At 42.3% G+C, this 16,448-nt stretch overlaps 1 protein-coding gene across 4 annotated transcripts in view; it reads right to left on the reverse strand.

Annotated features, from left to right (window-relative positions):
• LOC105687298 (dorsal root ganglia homeobox protein-like) overlaps nt 1–16,448 on the reverse strand; it is a 46,844-nt gene that overhangs the window by 17,741 nt on the left and 12,655 nt on the right. The window lies entirely within an intron of this gene.

Genomic DNA, 16,448 nt, shown 5'->3' on the forward strand with positions numbered 1-16,448 from the left:
TTGCTTCGCTCTTGGCATAATTATCCATCAACGAACGTAAAACCCGAATCTATGTATATTATATATCTATATACATATATATATATATATACGTAAAATAATATTATCATACCGACAAACCGATACACGCGTATATATACATATACCTCACTCTCATATATACGCCGGTGTACATAAACGTGTATGTAAAGTATTTATGCATGTAGCGTAGCACGTATCGGATTACCCATTATATTACATTCGCCATACGTTGTTGGTACAGCTACAACGATTCTCCTGCTAAATGCTATCTAAATTTTTTTCACCCATGTGTAACGTGCGTTGGAAGAACCGCGTGAAAAAAAAAGGAATAAATAAAGAAAGAGAGAAAGAAAAATCGGCGGACGAATTTCGCTCATCTCCGTTGGAGAGAAAAGAAAGTGAGAAAAAAAATGTTCGTTCGTAGAACAATAACGTAGATGAAATTATTGAATATGATTCCAGCAGGTAGCAGGTAGCATACACGTGTACCTTCCGTGCACGGTGTGACCTTACACGGATCGTACGTATAATAACTGTGTCCCCGAAAATAATTATCAATTATAAATTAATTTGAAATTAATGAGAGAAAAGCTCGCGGTACAACTCCGCACAATGAAATCCCCAACCCTTATGAGCGTGGTGTGTGCGGAACTGCAGGCGTTATAGAGTCAGAAGCGGCAGCAGCTTCAGGAATGAGGCACCGATGCAGCCTCTGTAGGCACCAGGCACCAGGAAGCCCGCCCTGACGTTGCGCCGTGGTGGTAGCTAACTAACTATTAATTAAGAGCTTAATTCTAATTATATATCCCCCAACTAATTGGACTATGAAACATTGCTGACGTCACTATAGAATTAGTTTCCCGGGTAGTCACACGGATGAAAGGCGCGTAAAAGGGAGACAGTTTAAAATACACGTACACGACGAATCACGCGTTTTCGCTCGCGTTAAAGTTTGTACGGTACATACGTGTATACATGCGCGTGTGTCGAACACAAAGTGGGTGTTGGCGTTTCCTTTTTCTCTCTTTATTCCCATTCCTTTATTTTTCAATATTCTATTTCTTATTTTTTTATTTTTTCATTTTTCTTATACTTTTGTTTTATTTTTACGGAGAAACTTTCTCCGCGGATCCTGCGTGCTCGGCCGACAAATCCTTCAATGGAACGCTTGCCATATGGCTTAAAATAACAAGCCTATAATGTGGCTGCTCCGCACTTCTACGTTTCACACAACCATCGCTCTCTCTCTCGCTCTCTCTCTCTCTGCCTCTCCGCTCGTGAATATTGTTAGTTTTCGAATCGAACAGGTCGAGTAGCCGACTCATGCTTCTTTCTTTTTCTCGTCTTCCAACCCCCTCGGTAAAAGTTTGTCTAGCCACGGTTCCTACCCCTCTTGTTAGAGGCGAAAATATAATACGTATGTCGTTAATTCGAAACGGTTTGGAAGGATGACATTCTTTTTTTTCACAAAATTGAGCTGCCTCTGAATCAGCTGATGTCGAATTAATAATCATCCCCGAATTGTATGAGAACACTCCGCGCTTGTACGGCAGATATGATATTGTACAGTTTTTGTTTCGGATAAGTATAGTTTTACACTCGGATGCAGATTGTCTATTTTGCGCGCGCTGCTGCTGCCGCGGCTGCTTCGGTCGATCATTAATCTAATCTAATCTCGGTTTAACGATTAGAAGCACTTAGCACCCCAAAACTTGATATATACGTCAATCGACTAATTCGATAGGTAGCGGAGCGCACGGGAGAGTAAAAGCAGGCCTGATATGTTTTTGCATACGTCGTATACGGAGTGACGAACTTTATTCGTACCGCAGGGAATGAATTTGATTTTGGAAAATAGAAGAATTCTGTTTTCGAGTATGCGTTGGATAAAATTCATCCCCATGTACGCACGAACGTACGTGGTATTGAAATTATATTTCTGAAAAAAAACGAAATCGACCGAAATATATTTCGATATTGGAAGAAAAAGGAAGCGGAGATATAAAGTAGATAATTAAAAATCGAACAGAATAAACAAATTACTCAACCTGCGAAGTGGTTTATAACATGGACGGGTTGTATAGATTTGATGTGGATACATATATGTATATTGGGTATGTAAATCGCGCATGTAGCGAGTATAAAATATCTGAGGAAGTCGAAGGGAGTTGTAAAGGTAAGAGGGAGGTGGTGCCGTAACATCCGAGTAAATATTTTCTCGGAGAAAATTTTTACGTCTGTATTCTTGTCCTTCGATATACTTGGTTAGGTATATAATGTACCGTACATAAAAGTAAAGTGAAAAAGCAAAAAAAATAAATAAATAAATAAATAAGTATGTACATATCTATGCAGTATCCGTGTAGCCGCGAACGTACAGAGATATATATATATAGGTGTGTATTCCGGTCCCCTTGCAACTTCCGGTTGGAGTATTTGGTATCTAATTAGACCCTTCCCCGGGGGTAAATCGATGCCTGATTTATAACGTGTATTCTAAAGACCGATGCCTTATCGAAAATAAGATTATCGAAGAGAGATTCGTTCATTTCTTATATTTATATATAACAGGGATAGGTGGGTATATAAAGCTAATTGAAAAAAGAGAAAAACTAAGAAAATGAGACGGCCAAGATGGCGACTTTATTTTTTCATTCTTTCATTCTTTCATCCCTCTCCTGCAATTTTCAACGCTTGGTTCACGCCGCGTATCTCGCCAATGACATACCCCTGTCTAGTACAGTGGTATAAAATAACGGATCGGAGGATTAATAATTCATCTCTATAAATTATAATTGTTCGAACGGAATAATTTAATCGAAATAAGCATCGATCGATCACGTCTCAAGTATCCGGGGTACAGATGGGACGGACGCTCATCCGCGAGTCGAGGGGTCGGCGGAATGTGGAGGTTTTTTTTTTTTTTTTTTTTTTTCATTCTCTTTATCTCATCCGATTGCGATAATTTTTGTTCATTGAATCCTAGTTCGGGAAAATTCCCCGTTTTACGTCAATGCCCGATGGAATCGGTTCGTGACACGTAGGTGTAAGCAGGGGCATACAACGTGTGCGCGCGACGTGGTACAATGTATAATACGTGCGGGTCAACGAACAGACTCGTCTGAGGTGGTAGCTCGTTAACTCAAACACTCAAGTTTTCGTGGATTAGAATATTAATTATCCCGCGCTTGAGGGACTAGTGTGCTTTCCGCGAGATGCAGTGGGTTTAAAACCTTAACAGCTACTAAAGCAAAGCCAGCGGGCGCCTCGTATACCTCGGGAAAATTCTGTCTCGCTCTTAAGCACGGAAAACAAGCCGCGTTAGGCGAAGGGGGTGTTGAGGGCCGCCATTGGCTATCCAGGGCTCCTTTATCGTCCGTTGCCAGGCAACCTACACCACCGACACATACCCACCCGTACATCCATCTACGTGCATCTCCCTCTCTCTCTCTCTCCCTCTCTCTCTCTCTCTCTCTCTCCATCCCTCCGCTCACACACACGTACACACCCCGTGTGTACCGCGGGGGTACGTTAGCTGCCTTCAAACTACCCCTGTTTTCGAGCGACGAGGGTGTGTTATGTTCCTCTAGTAGCGTGCCAAAACCCTCACTATACTATTCGTACGTACCACCCAAGAACGAACACTTTTCTCTATCTTAGAACACCCTCGTGCTATATATATATATACACATGTGTACCGCTATACTCCGGATAAACTTTGCAGAAGCTGCACCCGCGGCGGTTTTGTTTTCTTTCTCTCTTTCTTCCTCTCTTCGCTTTTTATTTTCTTAAGAGTAACGTATGTGTATACGTGCATCTTGAGCCGGTGTTACGAACTCGTACACGGGGCTAGGAAAAACTAAATATTTTAAATGTTACTCTTTTTCTTTAACTATTTTTTTTTTTTTTTTTTTTTTTTTCTCGAGCTTTTTTACTCTCATTTTGCCGCGAGCATCCAGCGGGCGAAAATTCTGTTCGCGAGGTCCGTTATACACACCCCTTCACACGTGTATACAATTTACACACAGAGGGAAGGAGCACTCTCAAGTTTGAATTTATATAAAACGTGCAGAACGCTTAGGTGTAGACGTCTCGTACAATACGCGATACAGCGATGATATGCGTTAAATATGTACATATATATATATATATAGAAAAGGGGTAGTTTGCGGCGATGAGAGTAAGAAAGAAGATGAAAATAAAATCAGAGGAGCAAGAAAAAAAGGATCGGGGAAATCTTAGCAGCTGAGACGAGAGGGTGCGGAACACGTGTGTTCCGGTGTACGTTATACGTGTATAATATAAATGTGTGGTTCCTATGTACTTTTCGGATATATATATGTCGCGCAACGCGTGTACACACGTACAAGTAATATGGATATATAACCAGACCGCGGGCGTCGCGAGTCTCGTTTCATCTCTTCCTCTCGTGTCTTATATACCTACGCGCGTTTCTCTCGTCTCCTACTGATTGAAAACGCCGAGGCGTGATAGCTGTCGTCTGATTTGCTGCCGCTGCCGCTACTACTACTACTACTACTACCCACGTTGGCGGTTCTGTAGCTCTTCGAACTTGGGAGACTCCGAGTTCCGAGTATAATAATCAACTATAGGCTCCTCTCTCGGGGCTTATAAAAGCTCGCCGATATATATATATAAATATATATACATACATATAAACGCGCGTATGTACCCAAGAAGTGAAGTATATATTTCACGTACATTGATGTACGCGCGTAAGCGGAATTGTGTGCGTGTGCGCGCAGTACATATTTTTCCTCTTTTTTTCGTATTTACGTCTCCTTTTTTTTTTTTTTTTTTTTCTACAGATATGTATCGGTGCAGCAATCCTGGAAGTGGAACAACGCGGGGGTGTGCAGGAGGATCGGAGCATCCCCTCCCCCCGCGCGCTCCCTTTTATATGCGAACCCGACGAAGAGCGGAGACCCCTATAGGTTACGCGCGACGCGAGTCAATGACGCCGTTGAAAAAGTAAAGAAAGTTAAAGAGAGAGAGAGAAAGAGGGAAGGGAGGAGGAGGAGGAGGAGGAGGAGAAGCGAGCAAGTACGGCTAGTATCGATTTCAATCGAAGATTCTTTCTTTTGATCATCCCTCATTTTTGAAGAATACAGACGCGCCGCACGCAAGGCTCGTATTATACCTCTACGCGCGCCGACCGCGCACCGCGCATCGTCTTAAAAATATGCGAATTAAGACACGCACCGAAAAACACCGAATCTTCGGATCGACTGCACTCCCCCTCGGATATCAGGGTTTTTCTTTGTACCCCTAATACGTCTCGATTCGAGTTTCGTGATCTCTTCCTTCCTTCCTTCCTTCCTTCCTTCCTTCCTTTTTTACTCACTTTCTTCATTAAATCCCACCCCCACCCCCACCCCCGTCCCCCCCTTTGTCCCTCGGCTTTCTCTCGCCTCATCGAGTCTCTTAATAATTGATAGAAATTTACCTCGACTCGTAATTACGTCGTTCTGCCAGCATAACGAGTTTGGATAAAACTACACGTTCGAGTTTTCTTTATTTTTTCAACGCAAGTCGAGAAACATAAGGGGACGCGATTGCTTTTCAACTTGCGATTCGTTACCCGTATTTTTCACGTACGTTACAGTTTTCACGTCTAACGGGAGGGGGTGGGGGTTGCAGAAGGGTAAACGTGGCGTGCGCGTCGCGGGTGTTGTGAATAAATAATAAATCCGTGTGAAATTTGCTTTCGGCAAACACAGTCCGAAACGTGCGAAGTATAATATAATTTGGGTTACGTTTGGTCTGTACACGGGGTGGCGATGACGCCCGGGTTATATACGGCGATACGGCAGTAGACGATGACGATACCGCGATCTGTTCACGAGGGGGTTCCAAAGACTATTCGAATATAGCTCGTCCCGCGGGACGAACTTGAGGGGTAATGAAAGAAGAGGAGAGAGAAAAAAAAAGAAAAAAAAAAAGGGAACCTCCGAGGATATACACCGGCGCACGGTGAGTACTCCCTCGGGACGTCTTGGCACCACTTGTCCACATTAAACGGGTACTAATCCAGAAATTTAATTTGGAAATCTTTTCATCGCGGGATTCGAAACCCCGATGGCAGCCGCCGATCTACCTATACGTATACCCGGGCATAAACCTAACCACCCCCTTCCCCCCACCCCTCCCCGTCGGTGTACCCTTCCAACGGGAAACGCTCGAGATGTTTTAAACTTGGAAATTGAGTCTTTGTTGAGGGTAATTGAAAATTTAACTCATCAATATACTCTCCAACGACACAATAAACCACAACGGATAAACCGCGCGCCACGTAGACGTCGTTAATTGCTCGCGCGGATACCTCAAATCGTCACATTTTTTCAAACCCCTTAAATGTATGTACATACGTATGATAAAAAAAGAAGAAAGAAAAAAACTGATACCTAAATTTTCAACGGGTAAAGGGTTGCGCTCTCCGTTAACAGGCGTTGAAATTCTGCCGATTCGACACGCCGTGAACACGTGGCTAATTTTTAATTGCTACGTTGCGTCATCGCGCACTGTGCGTGCTATACGAGAACGAGAAGAATTTTCAAAATTGAAGGATCCTTACTTTTTTTGAAAATATTTTGAGTTTCTGAGGAAAGAACGAACGGTCGAGCGTCGTACAGTCAGATTCGATAATGGATTCACGGTAGAGTGGATAGAAAGTCAGCTTACGGGTATCGCCACTTCATGGTATTAGCGCGAATTGCCTGTAGACGTTAGCCCCCGCGACTTTGTCCCTGGGGATGTTTCGCTAGATTAGGGACCCCCCCAAACCATTTCCCTCCGGCATCTCTAACTCCACAACCCAACCGGCAACATCGTGTAAAACACTTGTAACAGACCAGCGCCGAGCTTATAGGGTAAACTGCTAATGTTTCGCTCATGTTTTTAGGGTGAAATTAATTTACTTGATTCACTCCCATCCCTTGTTCAAACTCTACGGAAATTAGGGGCGAGGAAGATGATAACGACGACGACGACGACGATAATGATTTTTCTTCCCTTATTTCACACTCTTCCATTTCACAGATTTTTAAACCGGAAGTACTCGGGTGTTTCTCGATTTACCGCTAGATCTTCTTCTCCATTCTGTATATCTACTTTGTTCAATCTAATTTCTCACTTTTTTTCTTTTTTTTTTTTCCTCTTCATTACGTTTTCCGTTCTTTGCTATTTAATCCAAGTATAATGCACCGCCGACACACTAGGTGTGAAGTGAAAAAAAAAAAAGAAAAAAAAAGAGAGAACGGATCGCGTAGAAAAATCATAGCTGCTCCCGGCGGCTGTGGTGTTTAATTTGTTTGTTTGTGGTTTTTTTTTCGTTTCTTCAAAAATGTTTTTTCTCTTCTCTATTTGCTCGCGTTTTTGTTCCCGATTTCACACCTCTTGAAATAAAAGGAGAAAATATCGGGTCTTTCTTAAGACCCGCTGGTTTTCTCACTCCACGGAGGAGCCATGTTGAAACCCGAATCCCGGTAGAAATGGTGTGAATATTATGATGGCCACGTATTCAAATGTCATCCGAGTACAATGAGGGAAGTGTTGATTGCCCGAAAACAAGTTTTCTCTTTTTTCTTCCCTTTTTCCTTTTTTTTTTTCTTTTTTTCTCTTTCTTTTTCAACGATCCGCACCTCAATTCGTACTTTGTCTTCGGATGTCCTTGCCCGTTCATTCAGGTGCATCGGACCTTCTCCTATTTACATTATAGGTATGCATACGTTCGCGCGAGCGGGCCAGCGTATAAAGCGCGGTCAAACTTGACGAAATTCCAAAATTACAAAGCGTCAGGAATTAAAGGTTTTTTTTCTTTTCTTTCTACAATTTTACAGATCTAGTTTACTCGACGCGAGGAACACGCGTGTCCCGTCGCGATGAAAAGTTCGTGTTCCTGTAGCGGAGGGAAAAATAATTTGATTTCATTATTTTTCTTTTTTTTTTATGCCTTGAAAACTACTAATTCGACCGAACGTCGGCTCGTACACGTCATTTCCATAGGTGACACGTACGATCACACGGTACGATTGCTCCCGATTCCGTTCGAGTCTTGTCGCCCGCGGAAGCTCTCCTATATATATATAATACGTGCCCTTAATGCCTCCGGAGAGAAGTTAATAGGGCCAGAGCATGGCGCTATAGCCCATGGGCGTGTTAGGGCCAGGGCCATTAAGCTTAATGACATAATGAAGTAAATGGCTGTGCATGCCATACCATGCCCCCATATAGTCAGGGTAGCCAACACCACCGACTATAGCTTATAACCGACGCGCTCCGCACAATATTCGACATACCAGAAATTCCTCACTCGCACCTCCGCTGCCCAACCGTAAGGGTTAGTTACGTCGTGCGCACCCACCCTCCCCCTCCTTCCCCTCCTCCCCCTCCCTGTACGTACCGCATCTGTGCGGAAATTTGTGTCCGTCTCTCGGGGTCTCTCATCTAGTGCGTTTTCCCAACCCAAGCGACTTATTGTACGTCGTACGTACGGTACGTACCTACAACATTTGCGTGCCTCAAAAAGCCGCCGATTCCTCGAGCAACCCTTTCGGGGTTGTTGCTTATTCGACTCCCGGTGTACAAGCTATATACGTGCGTACGTACGTCTGGTAAATGAATGTACGCCGGGTGATTTCAGACGTCGGACAATTCCGAGGTTCGCGTGTACGGGAAATTCGTAAAATTCGTCGTAGATTTTCTCTACTAATTTGTAATGACTCGTTAATGATCTATACTTAGTCGTCGGCGCGTTAGGAGCTCGAAGCGTAGCGCAAGGTTGCATGTGTCGAGGGTAATTCTATCTGGCGCCAACTAAGCTAGTCGCGAAGTGCTGGTACAGAAATATTAAGTTACTTAGTAAACACCCTACGCGTCAACACCTTCCTGAATGGAACCACGTGCTTTTCAAACTATCTCCGCGGAGGCAGGGAACAGAATAAATATTTTCTCAACCTTGCGGCACCGACCGCCGCTTTTAAATACACACGAAATTACGGTTCGCTTAATTCGTATTACATCGCAAAGATTATTTTCACCACCCAATTTTCCACTCTCTCTCTCTATCTCCCTCTCCTTTCGTTTTTTTTCGATTTTCTCTTTTCTCATCGCGGTTATCGCCGTCAAAGTACCCCGGACGGATACGATATTTCGGTCGGAGATGAGAGCAATTAATGAAGAAACCAAAAAACGGATTGACGAAAATATAATAAACAAATGAAATGAATTAATAAATCGGCTACAGGCTCGTCACCGACGACGGGTCTCGACGAGGGCGGTTTGCTTTTTTGAATAAATTAGATTAAATCTCCATAAGATATCCATACCTAACGATTCGCAACTCGCTACGCGGTATACCACGGGGTTGCGGAGACGAGGAGCTGAACGCTTGATAACAAAATGAATGAAAAAATAAAGAAAAATTCAACGAAGAATGGGGGGGGGGGAGGGAAAAAAGAAACAGGGTCGCTGCACACTCATGCGAACAAATTATCGTTTGATAAACGCGGTTGTAACAGCCAGTTAGTCATTTACATGGTATTTCGCGAATCCTCATTTAATGATGTACGTTTGTGATGTAAAAACGTAGGTACCTATACAGGTATGCGGAATCGTCGGTTTGTAGCGCGACGTTTTTTTTTTTTCGTTTTTTTTTTTCGCTTCTATTTTCCGTAACAAATGTGTATGAAATTAAACTTGCAAAGAATTCTTTTGGTGGAAAATAAAAAAGGGAAAGAAACGGAAGAAACGAAAGAGAGAAAAAAGAGAAAAATACAGAGAGAGAGAGAGAGAGAGAGAGAGAGAAATCGCGGTAACAACCTTTTAGAGCGGAAGAGCCGCGTCGTCGTGTATAAGTGACGAGTGACAGTTTTCAGTTAAAAAACACCGCACCGTAGCCGCTGCAGACTACTGTGCACACCGACGATATATATATATATATAAAGTAAGGTATGCGTACACACAGGGATAGGTTATAATACCGATGCAAGTTGGGATGTACCCGGGCGATAATACACATTGGAAAACGGCGGAAACTCAACGTTATAATATACACACGTCGATGATATATGCTACGCAAAATTGTACCTGTGCAAAAGTGCGCGCACCGGAATATTTTCACGTTTCTATTCCTTTTATTTTTTCCATACTTTTTTCATCCATTTTATTTATCATTATACAACAATTTTTTTTTTTTTTTCTCTTCACGTCTCTTTTTGTTTTACTTTTTTTTTCCCTCACATATCGCACACACGCAGGTTAATCCTTTTTTCACGGTTTGTTCGCGTTTCATTTCATTTTATTTCATTTCATTTCATTTTCCTCGCGCACCGCGCGGGTTTCGAGATGCCCTCACCTCCGTTGAATGGAAGAGGCGCGGAAAAATCCCTTTGAAAAAGGTGTGAATCCTCCCGACCCTCAAAAGGTGACAATACCCACAATGCGCGACAATGCCTCTAAACCCGCACAATATAAGGATAAACGTCGCGAATCCAGGCGCCCGTCCCGGAGGTTTTTAAATCTATACACACAACACGGCGTTGTACCCTTTTTACTGATCTCGCGCGACCGATTCCAACGTCGAGACTCTCACGTCACTCAACCGCTCGCTAAAAGCGACAGAATATCGCTTTAACCCGGCGACCCCGAAATTCAAAACCGAAAAATTTACCTCCCGGCTTATTGAGCCCGGGGTGTAGGTCACACCTCAATCCACGCGAGGTACCTACCATACCTAAATTTTCACGGGGTGAGCCACGCCCACGATGTCAAAATATTTCGTAAAAGGGTTGTGCCCGAGAGTTCGAAGAAAAGGGTTGGAGAAAAGAGAGAGAGAGAGAGAGAAAAAAAAAACTCTCTTTTCTCTCTTTTTGCGCTCATGTAGTTATAATAGATCTATATAGAATAGCTGTACTATACTATACATGAGATTTTTCATTGTTCGATGTATTGTACACTCAGGACTCGATATGGCGAACGCGCCTTTCAGGGCTATTGTTGTGACCAGCTGAGTCAAAATGGCCGACCTCTGACGTCACGAAAAGCATGGGACACCCTTGCAAGGGTTGTGTATGTAAAGCGTATGTACCGTACAACGCACACGCCTGTAAATATACATTTTCAACAGTTGATTCCGGGAGTCGAATGCGGAGTGGATTTTTTCAACGCGAAAGTTTAGTACGTGAAAAAATTTCCGTCAAACTGCATTTCCGAACACGCGCCCCCGTAGCCGTGTTGCTCCGTTATCGGTCGCGGAATTGTTTCAAAAAATATCCTCCCTCCCTCCCTTCCCTCCGCCACCTTGATTGAAACGTCAATCACGATTTTCATCGTCATTTGTATAACGTCAGTTTTTTTTTACTTTTCTCGTTCGTTTAATTCTTCTATAAATTATCCGCAGAAAATCGTGCGCAATGCCCTCTACGTAATAACGTTTTAAAAAAAGTTTTTTGTTTCGATACGTCGTTCGACACGTACAGACACATCGATTCCAGGGTCTGTATGTACCGCGTACGCTGCAAGTAGTGTGCGAAAATTGTAAAATTGTTTCTTCTCCTCGTTTTTTTTTTTTTTTGTTGTTGTTTCTATCGCGGGTTTCGAGCCTTTATGAAAGTTTGCACACGTTCAATTTACACCTTTGTATAAATGGATTTTTTTAACATACTTTACACACGTATTCGATGCGCGTACGTGCATATAGCGAACGTAGGTGTGGCGGGTGCACATGGTGTACCTTGTGTGTATGTATATCAATGTACATAGCAGCAGCAGCAGCAGCAGCAGCAGCGTCGCGACGCGCCGCGAGCGGTACGAGCACCTAGACAAGTGACACTTGAATTAAATTATGCATTCATATAAAATTGCCAATTGACGCCACCTAATAACGCGTGGAGCTCGTTAATGTTAGCTAGATTTTTATATCATTATTCATTCGTTTGGGTGGTTTTTTTTTTTTTTTTTTGTTTTTTTTCCATTCATTAATTTGATTATTTCATCGGTAATTCGTTTCAACTTTACTGATACATATGCAAGTTCGGGGTATTTACCTAAATTATTCATACGCAGATTTATCTAAATAATTTTGATGTGATCTACCGCGGATCGACGTTAATTGAATCGTTTATTTGAAATTCCTTTGCCCCATAATCGCGATGCTATATTAATTAATCACTACGAATCGCCTCGCGTCGACTATAGCGACACGTGACGCGAAAAAAATTATGACGCGTATATTCTTTTTTGTCTTTTTGATTTTTTTTTTGATTCGGAAAAAATCCTCCCATCGGACGGTCTGGTAAAGCTGTACTCTGAAAATTTATCCTTTGTACAACGCGGCGAATTATACGGTACGGCGACGTATATATATATATATTATAATTCCGGCGCATATACTTCACGTGTGCCGCACGTATAAAAAACGACTTTATCGCGGAATGTTAATTACTTATACGTCTAACTTTTGGCTTTACATACCATCCGCGGTGTACGTCTACCGCGTAAAATACGTGCTTCAAATGTCGGAGTTCAATTATCAAAACTTGTATAATCGCACCTGGATGCAGACGATAAAACGAGGTCATGGGCTTCTCGATTCTTCGCCACCTTTTCGCTGGCGGTTTCTCTGATTTTATTCATTCTCCAAAATCGCGCTCCCTCCACTCCGCGGTATCCCAACGAAATATATTTTTCACTCAATTTACCTTCCACAATAGAACCTACGGTACTAATTTCCTCATCAGTTACGGTTGGAATTGTACGTACACCACCATATACTTGTATTACATTGCGATAAACACGCGTCTACATAAATATATATCCACGTGGAAAAATAGATTCGATGTATCATCGGCGCGCGGGTTTATTTTATTTTTTTTTAATTGGTTCTTTTATCAATTATTTTTTTTTTGATTTTTTTTCTATTTATTTATTTTCTTCTGTTTTTTAGTCGCCCCCGCGAGCGGGCAGGCACCACGCCAGCCAGCATTCCGGGTGTTGAAGCAGACGCCACTAAAGCGTCGTGTTGGTTGGTTCGTGTCGCTCTCAAACCGCTGCTCCGGGCACTCACTGTTACTAATTAAGGGTGGCTTCAGTACGCGTGTTAATTCTTAATTAATATCTTTGTCACCTCCTCCGGTAACTACCTACCCTCCACCCTCCGCCCTCCACCTTTCGCAACCTGCATCCTCTCCTCCCGCCGCGCTTTTTTAATGTACGTGTAAATGAAAAAACAAAAACAAAAAGAGAGAAAAAAAAAACGAATTTATACACACATGTACGCACAGGTACGCGTGTGCACGCATGTTTGTATGAACGTATTCCGTCACATCTCGTCACATCCCCACCTCGCTTCTTCTTCACCCTCCTCCGCATCTATAACCACTCGAATTACGGATACGTAGTAAAAGGGAAAAAGTGGAAAAAAAAAAAAATGATAAAAAAAATAAATAAATAGGTGTCAAATTAAATCTGCGCAGGTTGACTTATACTGCCGGCCGTATATATATACACGTTTTATATGCTACACAAATATAATGTCACTCGATCCGTGTATAAGTGATAATTAATCATCATTTCAAAAAACACGTGCGGTACGATTTCCGTTTTTTTTGTTTTTTTTTTGTGATTTTTCCCATCTATTTAATTTTTTTTTCCAATTTCAACGGTCATGTGCATTGATTTTCTAATATACGTAAACGCGTATATGCCAGCCACCAGCTTATTCGCAGGTCATGACGAAAGTCATTTAGAATCAGTTGATTTTCTATTATTCGTTGAAAGAATTTCAACCTGCGCGAGGTTTCTTTTATCTTTTTTTTTAAAAAAAAAAACGAAAATCCGGTGAATATGAAAAGATTTTTATATTTTTCGTAAGAAAAAAAAAAAAAAAAAAAAAAAATAATGAAAAATATAAAATATATACGCGGGATGGATGAAATTACGAAAAAAGAGAAGAATCTTCTACAGGTTTCATTCCTGCATATTATATATCATGTATACATACATAATGTAGCGGTTTATAACAAAGATGTTAAATTGAAATTCGTGGAGTGTTCTTCTCCGGGCAAAAACGTTTCCGGCTCCAAAACTCCAGTGGTAATATAATTATTGTTATATTTTTGTGAAATTTTTTCTTCTTCTTCTCTCGTATTCGCGTACTTCTAAACCGGACCCGTTTCCTCCTCCTCCTCCGACCCACCCTACCCTCCTCACGACCTCCCCCCTCGCCATCTACCTCGACGATTAAACAACTCAATTAAGTAAAATGATACGTAATGCGAAATCAGTACAGGTCCGCGTACGCGAAATGATTGTTTTTCCTTTCTTCCTTTTTTTTCCGGTGATTATTATCATTATTATTATTATTATTTTTGCGAGCTTTGTGGATTTCCTTTTTTTTTTTTTATTCCGTGCCATGCTCTAATTAGTCCGTATTGAGCCACTCCGTCTACGCAGACGACGACTGGATGGCTGGATGGTTGGCTGGCTGGCTGGCTGCCTCCTCATGCCTCGTGCAGAGCATGCCTTCCTCGCCTTCCTTATTTCCCGGTGCCGAAACTCTAAAAGCCGCCTTCTAGCCTCTCCGTTATGCGGCAACCTCCCACCTGGACCACCCCAACTAATCGCCCTTCGTAATTATTCCAAGAACGCGCTTCCGCATCGTCGAAGAACTTCGTACCTACCTACCCCACGCGATGGGGAGGGTCCAGAGTAACGTGTATAAAATTCAACCGATGCCGATGCCGTTGTTACCGAGGAAACGAGCAATTTTAGCCGCTTTACTCGGAACAACTATAAACTCGGAACGCGACGATCTCCCGTCGATACGACGTACAAATTATATGTACTCTCTTCGTTTTCATTCTCATATATTTTCCGTTTTTGTTTTTTACTGATTTTTTTCTTTCTCTCAAGGGCGAGGGTGAGGGTGAATTTTTCTTTCAACATTGAAAATTGGATCGTTAGACGGGGCGGTGGACTGTCTAAAAAAAATTGAAAGAGCGGTTATATTATATCGAGCTATAACGGATATCTTCTATCGAGTTGTATCCTCGCTTCGAGTGTGTATATACAGGTGTACACCTATACCTACATCCGTATATGTATCTGAAGTTGTTAAAACAACCAATTCTCTTGGAAATACATATCTTGTTAAGGGTGCTTTATATAAAAATGTTAGAAAGTGATACGTAAAATATACGCGTACTTATATATATATACGCATGTACACGAAGACGATTACTTCGAGGCAGGACCTCTTCTCCGTTTTATTTACGTACGAGAGTCACTCGAAACGTGGATGTGACGCGACGAATTAGATTACGTTCGACGAGGTAAATTGCAGGCGGTACCTGTATACAACACGTTTACCAATTATAATATTTTGAAAAATTACGTTGCTTAACAAGCGCGCTTAGTTCGGACGGTAACACCTTGTGGTGAAATTCTGTACGACGAACTTTTGGAGCCCCGCAGTCGACGACGCCGTAATTTCATACCTCTGTCTTCGGACGCCTGACTCCGAAACTCGCGAAAATCGAAGGACCGATAGCTTCGCTCGGTTTCCTAACACCGGTAGACGTTCTTCTTGTTAGACACAACTTCCCACCTACCCACCCCACCTTACTATCTACCCGTCTTATACCTTAAATCCAATCATCTCGTTTCCCTGCAGCGCCTATCGATTTCACTGCCGATCAAATTCGCGCTGTTGAAGAGAAACGGCTAAGACGGCGAAAGGATCAAGGACAATCTACCGTCTTCCGTTACCCGTTTCATCCCGCCTCCTTTCGTTTTTTTTTTTTTTTTTTAATCTTCAATCCGCGAGCCTCGAGTCATAAATGGATCCCGATCGAACCGGAAGGTATGACAAAATCGTACGATTTTTGGAGATTTTTGATCGCGAGACGAACAGCTGAATCGAGAGCGCAGGTAATTAATGATCCAGACGATGGATCCATTTTCACCTGATGTAGTTCATTTCGTTTGTTCTAATTTTTTTTGTTTTCTCTTCCACGCAGCAAGAGGATTCGGCGATGGTTATACCTACCTCGTAGCGTACGGGAGGTTTTCCTTTTTTTTTTTCTTTTTTTTTTTTCTTTCTATTCTCTTTCTCTCTTTTCTTTTCCGTTTTTTCTTTTCTCAAAGAACGTGAACGTCGCGCGAGCTATTCGAATGGACGTTGGAGGTGGCTACGACCGATTAGAGCTTAATAGGCCGTTTCTAAGCGTGCTTTTTCAAACGAAAAATAGGCTCAGGTTTCCCTAGGAATCTCCAGTTACCGATTAGCGTTTCAATGAGGTAGCTGTGGATCGGGAGATGCGGTGGTGGCTCGTAGATTTTTACTACGAGAAATGTTTTGACAAGAAATTCAGCATTTTCGAATATCAGCTATACAGGCACCGGAGGGA

Source organism: Athalia rosae, chromosome 3, assembly GCF_917208135.1.
Source record: "Athalia rosae chromosome 3, iyAthRosa1.1, whole genome shotgun sequence".
NCBI lineage: Eukaryota > Metazoa > Arthropoda > Insecta > Hymenoptera > Athaliidae > Athalia > Athalia rosae.